Source organism: Pelodiscus sinensis, chromosome 10, assembly GCF_052426305.1.
Source record: "Pelodiscus sinensis isolate ZL-2025 chromosome 10, ASM5242630v1, whole genome shotgun sequence".
Lineage (NCBI taxonomy): Eukaryota > Metazoa > Chordata > Testudines > Trionychidae > Pelodiscus > Pelodiscus sinensis.
In genome coordinates, this window is record NC_143061.1 from 19,055,222 (window position 1) to 19,063,040 (window position 7,819).

Genomic DNA, 7,819 nt, shown 5'->3' on the forward strand with positions numbered 1-7,819 from the left:
TACAAACACTCAGCATCCGGCCTCCCCCCTGACCCCAACACCCCCAGCCCTCATGCTTACCTGGTTCCCCAAGGCTGCATTCATTCTTTAAGGGGACATTCTGTTGTAATGCTTTTTTTTTTGGCTCAATAAGTCCTTGGAGTCCTTTTTTTTTTTTTTTGCTCAACATCTTTGGTCTCCCTCCCCCCTTTCAGAATTTCCCCGCCCCCCCCACAGAATTTTTTCCAGGGGGGGGGGGGAAAGAGGGTGTTTGGTATTTGTTTCAACCATCTGGCAAACCTATGTCTTCCCCCTATGGTAAGGAACCCAGCCTCTTCTCCCAGAGATGCTCCCCTGCTTTGTCTAGGGGGCACATCTCTACACAACAGCGTTAATTCAGAAAAATCTGACATTATTTTGAAATAAAGTGTGCATCTACACAGTAAGCCTTCATTTCAAAATAATGGAGAGCTGAAGGACTTCTTACTCTGACTCCTGTAACCCTCGCTTCATGAGCAGTAAGGGATGTCGACGGAAAAGTGTTCTTCCTTCGACTTCCTGCTGCGTAGACAGTGCCAACAGCTGAATTAAGCTATTTCGACTTCAGCTATGCAATTGTTGTAGCTGAAGTTGCATAGCTTAATTCAACTTCTGTCCTGCTGTGCAGATGTACCCTAGTTTAGTAGCTGCCTAGGTATCTCTCTCACTCTCCTCCTCCTCCCCCCCACTTCCCAACTTGGGAGGGTTTAAAAAGGTCTCAGGCAGCCCTGAAATGGAATTCAGCTGATACTAGTTGGTCTGAGGTAGACCCATCAGCTGACCATGACTTACCCCATTTCTAGTTAACAGGGAAGAGGGTATTTTTCCCACTCTACTGCAGCCAACTGGTCTGACTTTGTCATAGCATGTATCATTCTTGCATTTGCTGTTAAAAATATTAAGTGTGAGGATAGCTCAGTGGTTTGAGCATTGGCCTACTTAAACCCAGGATTGTGAGTTCAATCCTTAAGGTAGCTATTTGGGGATCTGGGGCAAATCTGTCAGGGATGGCACTTGGCACCGCTGTGGGAGCAGGGGACTGGACTCAATGATCTCTCAAGGTCTGTTCCAGCTCTATGTGATAGATTAATAACATTATAGAGATATACCTAGGTCTTTCACTTAAAACCATTAGTGTTACTTAAGGAACTTAATGGCCCAGTGCTCAAAACAATGATCTGTGAAGACTTTTTCTTGTAAGCCTAAACAGTAGTTGGTCCAACAAAGGTATGTAACCATTCCAGCTGATCCATCTTGAATTTGTCATTTATCCACAGGGGTGGGGGATGCAGGGAATGGAACAAAGACTTTCCACCCTGGGGAAATTCTTTAAGGAATGGGAAGCCATCGATTATGGTCTTCAGTTGGCTTCAAAGTCTGCTTCTCTCCCCTGCCCCCACAGAGGAACACATGAAAGAACCTTGGGGAAAATAAAAAAAAAAGAACTCTAACAAGGGGAGTAGCTATTATATTAAGGGTCAGACAAAAGACCAGATCTGCTTTTAAGAATTTTATCTGGAATAAGGATTAGGGTGAGAAATTAGGGTTTGTACCATTTTCTCTTGATGCATTAGTCTTAGCGGTCATGTTTTGTTTAGTTTAGCTTAGCTTAGCAACTTACTTTGGTCTGTTGTCATTTGCAACCACTTAAATCCTTTTATTAAATACACTAACTCGGTTTATTATGAAACCCAATGTAAATTATTACCAGGGGAAGCAACAGCTGTGCATTTATCTTTCATTGATAAAGGGAGTAAACTTTATGAACTTTCTTGCTGTAAAACTTTTACACAGCATAAGATGGATTTGTCTGGGGGTTTGATCCTTATTTGGAGCTCTATTCCTGGGTGCTGTCGAGTCTCTAACTGAGCCCTCCCAGAACTCCCTCCACATCTCTGGTCTGCTGTAGGAGGGGGGAGGTTATCCCAACTCTGTGCTTTACTGGGAGGTCAGAGCTTCTGGCCCACAAAGGCAGGGTGGTGGAGCACCCCAGAGGGCAGGTATGTGGGATCAGTGGTATGATCAGCACATTGGGTGAAACTCTCTAGGAGGATCTTAGCGATGCAACCCATCACACTTTCTCTCTTCCACACTTACGAAACACATTCCAAGACCATGCTCTTGAGATATCTAGCAAACTTCCCTAGTAGCGATCGTATAATTGAATAGTCATGTAACCGCACTCCAGGGGAGCCCCTGCTACTCTGAGGCAGCAGTGCAGGGTAGCAGGGGGAGCCAGTCCACGAGGGGAATCAGTTTAAAAACTACACCCCTCACGGACCAGCTGCTTGCTGCCCATGCTGCTGCCTCTTTACCAGACGCAGCAGCACAGGGTGGCAGCAGCCCCTGTCTGCGGGGGGCGGGGGTCTGAGCTCCCCACAGAGGCTACTCCATTGGATGCAGAGTAGCTTCAGTCTGTGGGAAGAAAGCAGCGTCTGCCTTCGGCAAGCCCAGACCCGTGGTGGACACAGGCTGCCTCATGGCAGCCTCCCTTGCCGCCTCCCCCGCCCCCTCACTGTTGCCTCAGGGGGAAGAGGCAGGTGGTACCACAGAGCCAGCGCTGGGGACCAACTTTTAAGCCGGCTCCCACCAGCACAAGCTCCTGCTTCGGCCCCCCCACCCCTTCCTACCTCTGATACAGAGGCAGTCATGGGGCCGGGAGGGGAGGAAGAGAGAATGCAAGTAATCAACATGGTGAACCGATAAGTTTAGGGTTCTTGGTGTTTGTCTACTTGACTACTCAGTGACATCCCTATTATCTACCTACTGATGATAAAAAGCAGATCCTTAAAAACGTAAATTTTAAGTATCTACATTAACCAAGAAAAAAAATACTGTCAATGGTTATGACTCAATCTTCCTCTCCTTCGTCAGTGTGCCTCCACTTACTTTAGGGGAAAGATTTCAGATTTAATTCAGCATGATTGGCAAATCAATTTTTAAGTAGTTCCTGACCATCCATCCCCTCCCCCCCCCCATTTTACATGTTCATCTGACTTTACTCAAACCTTCATGTATATGTTTTTGGTGGGATATTTTACAGCAGTATTCTCCCTGCATCTTGGGAGTGTTTCATTTTAGCCTATGTCACTAAGATTAAAACAATTATACATTACTGTTTTAACCTTAATGATAGCTGCTGAACTCACTTGCAGTCTGCTGAGTGTTTAAAAAAAAAAAAAAAAAAAAAAAGAAGAGGTACTTCCAACTTATTACTAAAATAACCTTTAGAGGTAGCTGATAAAAGTTTTCTACATTGTCAGGATCAGGTTAAAACACCGTATTTCATTGGTTCTCATTGTCTCCATATTTCCCGCATGGAGTAAAGTCATATTGTATCCTCACAGGGTTCTACATAGTTATATCCACTTGTGATTCATGATCTACAAACATGCTCTCTGGATGTGGATATCCATGGATATAAAGCTGATATATGTAGAGTTCTGCAAATCTGCAGATAAAATGTTGGATCTGTATCCATCTGCTATCCACAAACACAGTCCATAGACATAAAGCTGATATTCACAGATTTGCAGGGCTCTGATCATATCACTGGCCTCAGGCAAATGACAGTTTGAATATTGCTTGTTCAACCATTTATGTACACATTTATTTCTTTTATTTTTCCCCATGTACATTGTAAAAAAATAAAATAAAATGTAGTGGAAATAGTTGTGCTTTAGGCAAAAACCACTTAGCATTGTTACCCATTTGACCATTGGCCTATTCTATAGAAGTGCCCCAAACATGTCATAAGACTTGCTTTATAACAAGGCAATCAAATTACAAAGGATGAATATAAGCAAACACAGGAAGGCAGGGGCAAATTAGAAAGGCAAAGGCACAAATATGAGCTAAATCTAGCTAGAGACATGAAGGGTAACAAGACGACATTCTACAAATGTATTACAAGCAAGAGGAAGACCAAAGACAGTGTAAGCCCATTGCTCAGTGAAGAGGGAGACACAGTCAACAGGAAATTTGGCAGTGGCAAGGGCACTTAATGACTTCTTTGTTTCAGTTTTCACCAAGATGTTTGGTGGTGATGGGATTCCTAACAGTGAATGCTAGTGGAATTGTGGTGGGTTTAGCAGTTAAAATACAGGCAGTTACGAACAGGGCCCTCCCTCTCCCTGGTCTCCAGCAGACCAGGGACGGGGAGGAAAGCGGCAGAACACGCGGGCAGCGGACAGCCCAGACGCGTCTGGGCTGTCCGCTGGCCGCGTGCTCCGCGGTTTTGCTCTGCTCTGCTCCCCGTCCCCCTGGTCTGCTAGGTATACCATTCCTACCCATCCTGGCTAATAGCCATTGATGTACCTAACCTCCATGAATCTATCTAACATGGTTCAAAAAAGAGCTGAAGTCCTAACCTTCACCATGTCCTCTGACAAGGAGTTCCACAGGTTGACTGTGTGCTGAGTGAAGAAAGAACAAATTACGTCAAACCAATCTAACAGCTTTCTTTGAAAGGATATCAAGTATTGTGGTTCTGTTCAATATCTTCATTAAGTATTTAGATGATGGCACAGAGAGTATGACTATTAAGTATGCAGATGATACCAAGCTGCTTTGGAGATAAGGTCAAAATTCAAAACAAATTGGACAAATTGGAGAAATGGTCTGAGGTAAACAAGATGAAGGTTAATAAGGACAAATGCAAAATACTTCACGTAGGAAGGAACAATCAGTTTCATACATACAGACGGGGAAGCGACTGTGCAGGAAGGAGTACTGTGGAAAGGGATTTGGGGGTCATAGTGGACAACAAGTTAAATGAGTCAACAGTGTCACACTGTTACAAAAAAAAGCAAACGTGATTCTGGGATGCATTAACAAGAGCGTTTGAGCAAGACACACAAAGTCATTCTTCTGCTTACTCTGTGCTGATTAGGCCTCAGTTGGAGTATTGTGTCCAGTTCTGGGCACCACATTTCAAGAAAGATGTGGTGAAACTGAAGAAGATCCAGAGAAGAGCAACAAAAATGATTAAAGGTCTAGAAAACATGACCTATGAAGGAAAGCTGAAAGAATTGGGCTTGTTTAGTTTAAAAGATATAAGACAGAGGGGACACAATAGCAGTTTTCAAGCATCTAAAAGAGTGTCACAAGGAGGAGAGAGAAAAATTGTTCTTGTCTTCTGATGATAGGACAAGAAGCAATGGGCTTAAATTGCAGCAAGGGAAGGTTAGGATGGACATTAGGAAAATCTTCTTGTCAGGGTGGTTAAATACTGAAATAAACAGCCTAGGGAGGTTGTGGAATTTCCATCACTGCAGATATTTAAGAGCAGGTTGGATAGACATCAGGGATGATGTAGATCATGGGTTCCCAAACTTTGGGGATGCCCCCTGGAGGTGCATGAAGAAATTCCAGGAGGGGCACAAGACATCCCAGCCCCCTCCACCCCCATCAAGTTTTGCTGCCCTGGTCAGTTTTTTTTTGCTCAACAATTTTGCTGCTAATTTTTTTTTTTTTGGGGGGGGGGGGGGAGAATGAGGGTCTCTCAAAAAATCAAAAAGGGGGCATGAATATAGAATATTCTTCTATATTTTTTAAACAGAAGTTTGCATTATTAAACAACTTAATTTAGAAACACACAGTTTATTGTCCTTATGCACATGTAAGAAACAGTTTGTGACTGTCTCACCCCCTCCGCCCCACCCACACATCCTCCCATTGATTTGTTTTGTGGACTCTGCAAAGCACAAGACACTTCACCCAATCCGTAGCCCTCCCCCCCATCCCTTCATAGGGCTTACCAAAACAAGACCTACCATTACAACTATAGAAACAAATGTTTTTGGGATGCCAAATGAAGTTAAAAGCTATTAATGATATTAATATTTTTGCACATTACACAAATTTGAGGTCTTCCTCATCAATAATTAGAGATGTGCATTAATTGGTGTTCAATGGATGACACAAAGGTTAAAAATAAAACAAAGCAGGGCACAGTGAAGGGAATACCTTTATTTTCTAATTAGAGCATACCACTGAGTTACCATCCTGTGTATGGCTTTCATTATGCATTCAGTTATTGGGACCTAACAGGTGATGCACGGTTCCATGTTGTGTTGTAGTTCCAAATACTTGAGATCTCTGTTTCTACACTGCAAAGTTGGAGCTTCCTAAGGCATGTATGGTGTTCCATAGACAGTCCCTTTTTGTTGCTAAAGGGAAACTATTAACCATTGGCTATATCATCACTTACCCATTCATTCAGCTGTTGTAAGCCTTTCATAGGAAAAGTGCCATCATTATCATTTTATACAGTATTCTTAAACTCTTTACATAGAGGTAACAAATTTAAGACACCTGAATTTAAAGCCAAATTTTTGACATGTTTAAGTTTTAATGTTAAAGTTCAAAAGCTTTTCTGTAACAGTAGCTCTTAGCAACTAACCAATGTTAGCATGGCTTAAACAGGGAAAAGGATGGACTTAGAACAATGATATGATTTTGACCTTTACAGTACCTTTGATTTAAAAATATGAAATTGCTTTACATAATTATAATACTTTTATTAATAACAAGTGTTACATACAAATTAGTATCTAAAATAATTAATATACAAATAGTCTGGTAAATATACATTGGCAGAGGAGGCTAGTCATTCTATTGAGATGTCAAGAGATGTGTGAGATTCTGAAGGAGGGAGATTTCAGATATGGTGTGTTGTGTATTTTAGTCACAAAATACAAAAGTCTTCTGTTACAAAGAGAAAGTAACTTTATACTCAAATTGAAAAGTTTTTCTACTGATAGGGTACACTTACAAACTACATATATGCACACACAGATTTTATATATATATATATATATATATACACACACACACACACACACACACACACGCTAAAGTATCCACCTGTTTTAAATACTACCTCTGCACTCATTCTCAAGTAATTTAAAAGTGAAAACCTGTAATTAATTTATTTTATTTCTTTTTCAGTTTTAAGAACTTCTTCAGAGTTCTACAGCAAAGCTATTTAGAAAACAACACATCCTGAATCGTATCAACAAACAACCGATGCTGGTCCCAGTTTACAGTAATTGACAAAGTCGTAAGGCAAGTACAACAAATCCACGACTCCGTTCTACAAATCTATAAGGGATGTGCATACACAGTCTATAAAAAACATTAGAGCGTGAAGAAAAACCGTTTTATTTAATACGGTAAAAGATTTTAGGGGTGGCGACCAACCTATCCCTAGACGAGGTAACAAATATCGACAGCCGGAGCCAGGAATTTATTTCACACGTTGAGAGCGAGCTGTCTGAACAACTGACAAGTGAAGTGGGTTTAAAGCACTCACACATACACTGCACACGCACCAGTGTTCAGCCATAGTCAGAGGGAGACTTTCCAACAGCTCCCTACAAATGCAACGCAAAGTCAATGGACGTGCAAACATTTAGCATGCAACAAAACAGAGAGTCAGCGAAAAAAGGATTTCCTAGGGCGAGGAGCCCACCGCAAGCAACCAGGTCGCCCGCCCAGCCAAGTAACTGATGGCGCTTACCTCCCTCGGAGCGGTTCTGCAGCAGCTGCGAACGCTAGAACGGGGAGCCTGCCGGTGCTGGAGCAGCCTGTGGTCCAGGGACCGCTTCAGGAATTGTTTCTGTGGCGTCTGCCGACGCCTGCAAATTCTCACGCCTGCCCCGCCCCTTTCGGGACCACGCCCCCTCGTCTAGTCCGGCACTCCAATTGGGCTAGCTCTGCGACGACTCCTCCTCCAACTCTTCCTACTCCCCCCCCCTTCTACTCCGCAAACTGGCCCTCGCGTTGCCTTGTGGGCGTT

At 42.9% G+C, this 7,819-nt stretch overlaps 1 protein-coding gene across 1 annotated transcript in view; it reads right to left on the bottom strand.

Annotated features, from left to right (window-relative positions):
• SERPINI1 (serpin family I member 1) overlaps nucleotides 1–7,698 on the bottom strand; it is a 96,640-nt gene extending 88,942 nt beyond the window's left edge. The window contains exon 1 of the mRNA XM_006127779.5: nucleotides 7,541–7,698. The gene's annotated coding sequence lies outside the window, so the exon portion shown is untranslated. The remainder of the gene's footprint in view (nucleotides 1–7,540) is intronic.
• Between the last annotated feature and the right edge of the window lie 121 nt (nucleotides 7,699–7,819).